The sequence below is a fragment of the Xenopus laevis genome, chromosome 6S, assembly GCF_017654675.1.
Source record: "Xenopus laevis strain J_2021 chromosome 6S, Xenopus_laevis_v10.1, whole genome shotgun sequence".
Lineage (NCBI taxonomy): Eukaryota > Metazoa > Chordata > Amphibia > Anura > Pipidae > Xenopus > Xenopus laevis.
The window spans coordinates 32,746,868-32,756,770 of record NC_054382.1 but is presented as its reverse complement, the minus strand read 5'-3'; the positions used below and the strand labels follow the sequence as shown (position 1 = coordinate 32,756,770).

Sequence of the window (9,903 nt, the reverse complement as noted above, 5' to 3'; positions counted from 1 at the left end):
CGTCAAATGGTTGTGACGCGGGGATTGGCTGGAGCCGTACGCTAATACAGTGCTCCACTTAGTAGTTGTTTACGCTGAGTAGCTTTAGGATTTTTCTTTGGGGCAGGATTTTATTCAGTCTTCCCTTGAGGCTGCGAACCTGTTACATACTCGCTGGTCTGTGTAAGGTGTGTGTCCTTAATATTAGGGGGTTATTGGAGGCTGTTTACACATAATGCTGTTGTGTGGTAACTCGGAGGGCCCAAGAATAATCAGAAGCCACCCACACGTGACGCAGTTCCATTAGTCTGATTTATAGCGGCCATTGGCCCTGCTGCATCAGGCAACACGTGCTCCTAATGACAGAAGAGTTTTATTAGACATGTTGGACGAGAATAAACCTGGGTATTGCGCTTTATAGCCACCTATACCCTAATACATACCTACATGTGAATAACAGCCACACTGTACAATGATCAAGAAGTGAAGACATATAAATATCCCAATATAAAGTGTAGTGGCACTTGAAGGGGTTGTTCACCTTTAAATTAACGTTTAGGGGCAAATTCACTAACCTGAATATTCGCCTGCGACAGCTTTGCTCACACCGCAACAATTCGCCAAATGTAGATTCGCCAGGACAACGCTAATTCGCTAAAATCCTAAATTGTGTCCAGGTCCAGGGCGCCGAACGCTGGTGAAGTTGCGCTAGCGTTATTGCGCCATGTGAAACGAAGTTGCGCTAGTGTTGCCTAATTTGCATATGGTGGGAAGTTAAAGTTGAATGGACGTACATGTTGCAGCAAATACATTACACTACACAATCCCGGGAAAACTTAACAAAAGAAAATAGAGTTGTTATATTGTCCTACACATGAGCCCAGTTTATAGTTTATGTGCCGGTTATCCCCAAAAAAATTCATGCTCTTTTTCAGCCTATCACCCTGAAAAAGTAAAAGTCGTCAGCGCTTTTTGGGACTTAAATTAAATTAAAAAATATTCAACTATTTTTTCAAGAACTCCTATCTACTCTATTGCAATTCGCCTGGTCTGAGGTGACGAAGGCAAGTCTGGCGCAAGAGAGAACGTTCAGTAAAATCCTCATCTTAGTGAATTTGTGTTGTTACGTCCATTCGCCAGAGCGCAAATTTGCCAGGCATCAGGGAGCGAAGTACCGCTAGAGTCCATCTCCTTCCCTAGCGAAGTTACGAAGTTAGTAAATCGGCAAAGTACCAAAATGACGTCACGCTAGCGAATTTTTGCCCGCGTTAGTCACTTCGCCCTTTAGTAAATTTGCCCCATAGTATGATGTACGGGTGATATTCTGAGACAATTTGCAATTGGTTTTCATTTTCATGGTTTTTCAATGGGGGTCAGTGACCCCAATTTGAAAGCTGGAAAGCGTCAGGAAAAGAAGGCAAATAATTCAAAGATTATAAATAATGAAGACCATGTCAAAAGTTGCTTAGAATTAGTCATTCTATAATATACTACAAGTTCATTTAAAGGTGAACCACCCCTTTAAATAAACAGTATAAGTGCCATGGTATAGAAGAATATGACTGAATTTAAACATCCAAATAAAAGTTTCTTGTGTAGGATATATTACATATTAACTGGCTAGATTCTAATAAGATTGAAGGGGACATTTTACATAACCTTCATATTCAGATATATGATTAATCTTTCCTCAAACAATGTAGTGATGCAGGAAAAAAAAAGTTTTGAATGCATTTTACCTGCTAAAAGTGTCATTATATCAGAGCTGCAATGAGAGGTGGGAGTGTCTGTTCATTCTCTCACAGGAAATGGTCACAGCACTGACTGACAGGCTGAGCTCTGCTGTAGCTTGGAAAACTCCTCCCATCTCCCTGCCTGTGTGTCTGTTCCCAGTCTGCACATAACTGTCCTATGTCCATCTCTCTGCCATATCCCTGCCACCTGGGAGCTGTAGTTTAGGAACTTAAGGCTGCACATTTTGGACACCTGGGATATGGGGGGTAAACCCCTTTCTACCACTTTCTAGAAACATAATAGATGGATTTTTCCCATTTTACTAAGTCCAAGGCTGCTTCATGCTAGTTATATGCAGCTTGGAAGTCTTCCAGCCACCCTCCCCTTACGTGCACAGATTTATGCTGAAGCCGTTTGTAAAGCAAACGTTCTCCCTCTTTCTGATTATCACTGCTGCCCCCTGCGACCCACCCCCTCCTAGTTGTGTAGTGTAGGGAAATTCATTGGGGAGGGGGGAGGAGCGGGGTGGGTGACGCAGGCTAAATGTGTCACTGCTGGGATACAGCTGCTTTAAATCAGTGGATCACTTCTTCCTGACCCGCACCGACTCTAAACCGCCCTGCTGTTGTAGTTCAACACCTCTACCTCAAAGACACTAATCTTAAATGTGGGCCTATTTTAATCTTTACACACCACGTGTTCAGTAATAGGTGGGTACTCACAAATGTTTAAAAATATAATCAGCATATAACTCAAAATCACGAGGTGTAGCTTCCAAATAGAATTCCTTGCTGTAAAAAGATGTGGAGCAGTAATAGTGTAAAAACGTTTTATTACTGATAAAAATAATTAAAATTGTGCACTCACAAATTTGTAGTTAATACAGGCATATCGAGTCATCAAAATTTCCTCGCCATAGGATATCAAGGACCCCAGTGTTCACTGTTTAACCCTGACCAGTGGTGTTGCCACGTCTGTGTATGGATTCCCTGGCGCTTGGAGATGACGTCTACTGCCTTCACCTGACGCGTTTCGTCGATATATGACTTCCTCAGAGGCTCAAATCGTAAAGTATTCGGTTCTCTCCTTTTACGGATCCTGGTTGCCTAGATCGCGCGTGCCTGCACTTACTTTCCATAGTCGCGGGGCAACTAAACCCTAATGTCCACTCTGCTTACCACATTGCAAATTATTAATACTTTCCCACTAGCACAAACATATTTTGAATGTCCCCAGCATTGGATCCCACAGCATCAAGTGGTTTAAAACGATGGAAAGAGCATGAACCAAAATATTTTATATACACTTCCGTCTCTTGCTTCAGTGTTTCTTTCATGGTATTATCCATTAAGAGAATTCATTTGCAATTAGGAATTCAGGAGACTTTTAAATTTCTTTTACCTGGCTTTTCACTAATTATGATTATTTATATTCACTTTTTTAGCTGATAGGGTTACTTTATTAATTAGCCTTTAAAAATTACTCAATCTATTATACTCAATCCATCAATTCTCCACATTATTAGTTAAAATTTGCATATTTGTATGTTACATAAATATATAGGGAGGTTTTTTTTATACAATTTGTATATATCAAGAAGGTATATTGTACATAAGTTTAGATAAAGACTTCTCCTAAAAAGGACCTTAGATTGAAGTCTATGTTGAGGCCCTTAGGTTCCAGTGTTCCCAGTTTATATATCCTTCTGCTTTCGCATCTTAGAGTATCTTCTACAATGTTTACCCCCCTCCACTTTCTGGTTAATGCCTCCACACCCCGGTTAATGCCTCCACACCCCAATATGTTAGACCCTTGGGATTTCCAGAAACTGTTGTGGACACAACCTTATTAAGTATTTTGATTGACATAGTGCCTAGATGACATCGGTAACCAGCACCTCCCACCAATGCACGCCCAGTCCTTCTCAGTGGCTGCTGCTCTCTGAAAAAAAGAAAGTGAAAAAAAGAGATGGCCGACGGCTACCCTGGCTTGCTGTAACAGGACAGGAAATCAGGGAGGAGCGTGATAAGAAATGCTAAGATAACAAATAAAGTGGACACAAAAGGTATCTAAAACGTGTTTTATTCAATTTTATTGCAAAAGAATTGATTAAGCTACAGTTCAAAATGATGGTATATGTCCCCTTTAAATATCGATGGAGCAGTAAAGGATGCCATTTATCCTATCTTTCTCATTCATCCATATTTTGTAAAACTATTTTAAATTTTAATCGGTTTTGTATACTATGAAGCCTGTAATGCGATAGCTATATTTGTAGAAAGTTGTTTTTTTAATACAGATAAAGTCTTACTTAAAGGGGTGGTTCACCTTTGAGTTAACTTAGTATGGTGTAGAGAGGGATATTCTTTCATTTTGTATTATCTGTGGTTTTTGAGTTATTTCGCTTTTTATTCAGCAGCTCTCCAGTTTGCAGTATCTGGTTGCTAGGATGCAAATTACCCTAGCAACCATGCACTAATTTGAATAATGGACTGTAATATGAATAGTATAGAGCCTGAACATAAAGATAATTAATAAAAAGTAGCAATAACAATACATTTATAGCCTTACAGAGCATTTGTTTTGTAGATGGGAGTCAGTGACCCCAATTTGAAAGTTGGAAAGAGTCAGAAAAAGAAGGCAAATAATTCAAAAACTATAAAAAATAAATAATGAAGACCAATGGAAAAGTTGCTTAGAATTAGCCATTCTGTAACATACAAAAAGTTACCTTAAAGGTGAACAACCACTTTAAGGAAGAAGAATAGGCCTCAATCTATTTCTTAAATACAGTTTTTCTTGCTGCAGCTAGAGTTAATTTGAGGTATTTTAGTATGTTGTCAAGAATGACGTATTACAGAGAATAAACCAGTTTTTATTATCAATACCCATGAGATTAAATCGAGAGGATAATGAAAATTGAGAACTTGATCTTGAATATCCAAAATGTTTAATTAGAGGACATTCCCAGGGTAGATGTAAATAATTAGGTAAAGAAAAAACACATTTAGGAGAGCTTTTAAGGTATTTGCCATTATTTGAATGAACGTTCAATCCTTTGTATGTCAAAGGGATCAATCTGTAATTTTGTTCTCTGAGTACTCCAGAAAGTAGTTTATAAAAGTAGAATTTACTAAGGATTCTGCAGAGACTTCATGATGCATTTTTTTGCTGTGGATTTTGTGGGATGAAAAATTTTGAATGAACCTAAAATCGCCGGAGCTTGGTCTAACCCACTATAGAGTTGAGCAGCTGCTAGAAGCAACCTTGTGCCAGCGCTCAGTCTAACCCACACTCTGGAATTGACCAGCTGCAATAAACGATAAAAAGCCAATATTTGTACAGAGAGAAAAATTACCAGCACACAGTTTGCCTTTAATATAATTGTGTGTATTACAAAAAAAATGAGGTGTTAGTACCACACATTGTCCAAAATATGTAAGCTCACGTGCCACGTCAAGGCCCCACATTGTAAGCAAAATCCTACACTATCCATTAGCATTCTTAGTGTTTTTAGTGCATTTAAAATCAAGTGCCCCAGCAAACAGTGTGACTGAGAAGACCAACAGTGCACTTACCCTTTACTCAGAAGCTCTAGTGAGAAAGCAAGGAGCTTTTAGGGCTCTTACAGACGAGTTAGTTACTTTTCAGTTTCATGCGTTCAGCCGCAGGGGAGCGCAGGAGTAGACGCACTGATTTCTTTTCAATGGGGCTGTACTCACACAGACGCATGTAAGCGCGGAACGCAGTTTGGGATGCAGCATGTTGCATTTTACCTGCAATCGGTGCTTACATGCATCTGTGTGAGTACAGCACCATTGAAAATAATTCATTGCATCTACTCCTTGCGCTCCCCTGCGGCTGAACACATGAAACCGGAACGCAGGGGAGGGCAGAGGTTGTCTGTAAGAGCCCTTAAGCCCCAGCCCATTAACATACACCTGTAAATCATACCTTGTTTTAATGGCTCAATGTCAGCAATAGGCAATTTTTGGCTGCAATTTGTGCACAAAACACAGTGTGGGGAATCACTCTTTAGGTAGTAGCAGCAGCAGCAACTCCTTTCACACAGACAGTAGACAGTACACAGGTTTCCAGCTGATCTCACGTGTGCATTTATTTAACACAGCAGCTTAAACACCAACATAACAGTTCATACCCTTTGGGAAGGCAGTAAACAAAAATAGTCCAGTTGTATTGATAAATGAAAATGTCCTTTTCCCAAAGGTCCCACAGTCTCCCACTGGGGCAATATAAGTCCAGCAAACAAAATTAACTGTTAACTCACAGTCCTTTGGAGATTCCTTGTGCTTTTCTCCTGGAAGCAGCCGCTCCCCAAACACTTAAGGCAGTAGCTGGTAGCCAGTCCTTGCTACCAGATAACTTGTCTCTTTCTGGAAACTTGTGCCCAGCAATAAAAGTCCTTATGCTTTAAACACAGGTAACATGCAGTTACTAAGCAAACTTTTAATACAGCACTCCAGTAGCTCTCCTTTCTCTCTCTCTCCAGGGCAGAGAGCAGCCTTAATTGAGACCCCACCTTTTTTTTCCAGGTGAGGCTAATCACCTCCCTGCTACTCAGAGCCTCATTTTCACATCTCTCTGCACTGCTTCATAGAGAATTCTGGGAGGGATATACTTTCCATCTATGATTTTCCCAACCATGCTACACTAGAAAAAAAATCACCAGCGCTCGGTGTAACCCATGCTGTGGCGTTGACCAGCTGCTAGAAGCACCTTTGTGCCAGTGCTCGGTCTAACCCACAATCTGGAGTTGACCAGCTGCTATGAACGATTTGAAGCAAATAATTGTACACAATGAGAAAGAGAAAAATTGCCGGCACACGGTTTGCCTTTAAAAACAATTATTACCAAAAATGAGGTGTTAGTACCACACTTTGGCCAACATATGTAAGCTCACGTAACACGTCAAGTCCCCTCATTCCTACACTATCCCTTAGCATTCTGAGTATGTAGTGCATTTAAAATCAAGTCCCCCAGTAAACAGTGTGACTGGGTAGTAAGACCAACAGTGCACTTACCGTTAATTACATTTTTCTCTCAACCAAATTTTATCTGATTGAAAGGAGATGTATTTGTTGTTGTTTTTTTTAAAAAAAAACCCCTTTATTTGCACCAAAAAATACATACAAAATTTAATGAAATATGACATTACAGTCGTGAATAGGATTACATATGTAAATTGGAGTAGGCCTACACACATTCCTCGTCCTGCACCCAATAACCAGAAACATACACTACACATCTGATTGTCCTAAACAGTAAAATAGTTACAGTTTCTTTTCCCTGGGGCTGTTAGAGTTGCCTCCTCTCGTATAGATTTTTCTGGCCTGAAAGAGAAGTCCCTGCTTGGTAAAATCAAGGGAAATTGGCAAACTGGTGATGTCACGGAGCCGGGATTGGGCAGGTATGGGTCATTGGGGTGCAGAAATAGGCGTATTGGGCAGTGGGAGATGAGAGGGAATGTTTAAAAAGGAGTTTTTTCAGCGAACCACTTTAGGGAGGGAAGGAGAAGATTCTCCTTATTTCTGGGGAACAATCTAAAAACAACCGAATTGAAGAAATTATTTGGCAGATGAACAACCCATTTTATTGCCGGTAAATTAGTAATACCAGCCCCGGTTCTAGCTGGTGTTTTTCTGGCTAGCCCAGTCAAATATCAGCTGTGTGGCAACCTTAGGGGCTATACCTATTTTCACTCGGCACTGTATAAAATAAAATGCTATCAGGACATTTATAAGTATTCTTTTGTGTTTGAGTTGTTATTGGTAAGGGATTTCTCCCTACCAAGTCCTCGGACATACTGTATACCAGGTAGTAAACCAAAATACATAGGAAGTTTCCTGTTGTCGATTGTGGGGTAATGTCTGTACATATTTTATCCAGGTAGCAAAGAAGGTAGTTACTTAGAAACGTAACATGAAGTATAAGGTCTGGAAATTCTCTATGTCCCTCTCAAAATCCTTATCCAATAGTGAAGGTTTAAAAATTTTGGACTTAAGGAAGATGAAAGGTTGTATTGTGACCAATCAAAATAAGCAATCGTTTGGGTTATCGATTTCCTCTGATAGAATGTTACAAAATCACTGTTTGTGCATAAAGCCTAATTTGGAGATATATTTGTTAAAGAATGAAATGGGGAAAGTGTAAATGAGAGAATCCTTTAAACTAGGCTTGTTGAACCAGAGGGGTAGTTGAAAATAAAACAATTTCTCTTTGTCAGAGATTTGACATTTGCTTATACAATCACCCCAACAAACAATATTTGTAGGGGAATTGAGATGTAACCAATTACTATTTTTTCTTTTCCATTTAGGAGACTGGAGGCTAAGCCGAGCAGAGGAGACTCACGTTCCTTGTTAAAGGGGATGGAAAGTCTTTTTAACTAGGGGGTGCCAAAATTTAGGCATCCCAAGTGATTTTATTTACTTAACTGATAACCTAGACTGCTGCTCCTGTCAACAGAAAACTGCATCGGCCCAGGGTTCTTCCAGAGATCACCACAGAGTCATTCTCTTTTTCCACTTCTTCAGACATAACTGCACAGTGATGTGAAATAGCTGTTTTTTTTTTCTGTTAAAGTATGGCTTTTCACTCTGCTGTGTATGTACAGCTACGGGAATAAAGAATAAGCATGAACAGGATCCCAATGTGTAGCTCACTGGGTCTTTTTCTGGGCAGTTTTCTGTTGATAGGAGCACCAGCCCTGGGTATATACATTCACTTAGAGCTGCCTAACTTTTGGTACCTTCAAGTAAAAAACATGCTTTCTCCTTTAAAGGTAAGTAAAGGTAACCTGGTAATCATATTTATGTAATCGGTATAGTATTTGCCATACTATAAAATTGTTTCTATAAACTTGGTTATCTTTAATTTCAGAGGATTGTTTTTTGAATTGTTCATTAAGCATTTCTAATATATTTTCCTTAGATTGTGTCATTATTTTTAGATCTATATTAATATGTTTGCCATTTTCAGAGATGTGCCTTGTTAATGCTGACTAGTTAAATCTCTGTAACCAGGTACCCCGAGACCATCATTTATTTTTGGACAGTAACATCAAAAAAATGAAAATGTAACAAAGTAATAACAATATGATGAACTGTGGCCCTACATTGAAAGCACTGATGTGCTTGTTTTAGAAACACTACTAAAGTTTATACAATCAACCTGCTGTGTAGCCATGGGGGGCAGCCATTCAAAGCTGGAAAAAAGTAAAAAGGCACAGGTTAACATAGCAGATAACAGATAAAGTATGTAGAATACAATGGGATTCTATAGAACTTTTCCGTTATCTTCTATGTCACCTTTACCTCTTCTCCTTTTTTCAGACTGATTCGCTGTCCCCATGTTTATCTGTATAAACTATAGTAGCCTTTCTGAAGCAAACATACCAGTTTTACCACTACAGGGCAACAGTACAGAATTAAAAGTGTTGAGCAAATTCACCATAGGATAGATGCATTTAAGAAAGATCAACATTTTTTAGAAGTTCCTTTTAAATTTAATGGTGCATTTTTCTGCCCAGTCCCTCTTTTTAGGTGGATTACTCCTCACATTTCATCAGCTGCGATTTTATGTGTCTTCGAAGAAGTGTATAGCAGCTGAAAAATATTCCATCACTAGCAGATGCCATAGCGGGCACTATTGCTACTTCTATTGTGATAGCTATGTCAAAGGTTCAGGAGGTTCCAGTGGAAAAACACAAGCGCACACTATCTAAGCGTGACGATATACCCTCCCGCACTTCTCACTCTCTGGATGTATCTGAAAGCTAGGGATCCAACAGGGATGTATTTTCGTCCCCTGCTTAATCAGAAGATGACGACAACGATGAGGAAGAAAATACCAGAGAGAAGGATACCTCTCACGATATTGACGGCATTATCATGGCCGTCATTAAAGGAAAACTATACCCCCAAAATGAATACTTAAACAACAGATAGTTTATATCAAATTGAATAACATATTAAAGAATCTTACCAAACTGGAATATATATTTACATAAATATTGCCCTTTTACATCTCTTGCCTTGAACCACCATTTCGTGACTCTATCTGTGCTGCCTCAGAGATCACCTGACCAGAAATACTACAACACTAACTGTAACAGGAAGAAGTGAGGAAGCAAAAGGCAGAACTCTGTCTGTTAATTGGCTCATGTGACCT

General features: G+C 39.4%; 1 long non-coding RNA gene across 1 annotated transcript; it reads left to right on the top strand.

Moving 5' to 3' along the window:
* Positions 1 to 79: 79 nt before the first annotated feature.
* Positions 80 to 9,688, top strand: LOC108705401. The gene is made up of 3 exons (XR_005962177.1): positions 80 to 167; positions 2,633 to 3,778; positions 8,051 to 9,688. It is a non-coding gene; the product is annotated as an uncharacterized LOC108705401 (long non-coding RNA).
* Positions 9,689 to 9,903: the final 215 nt, after the last annotated feature.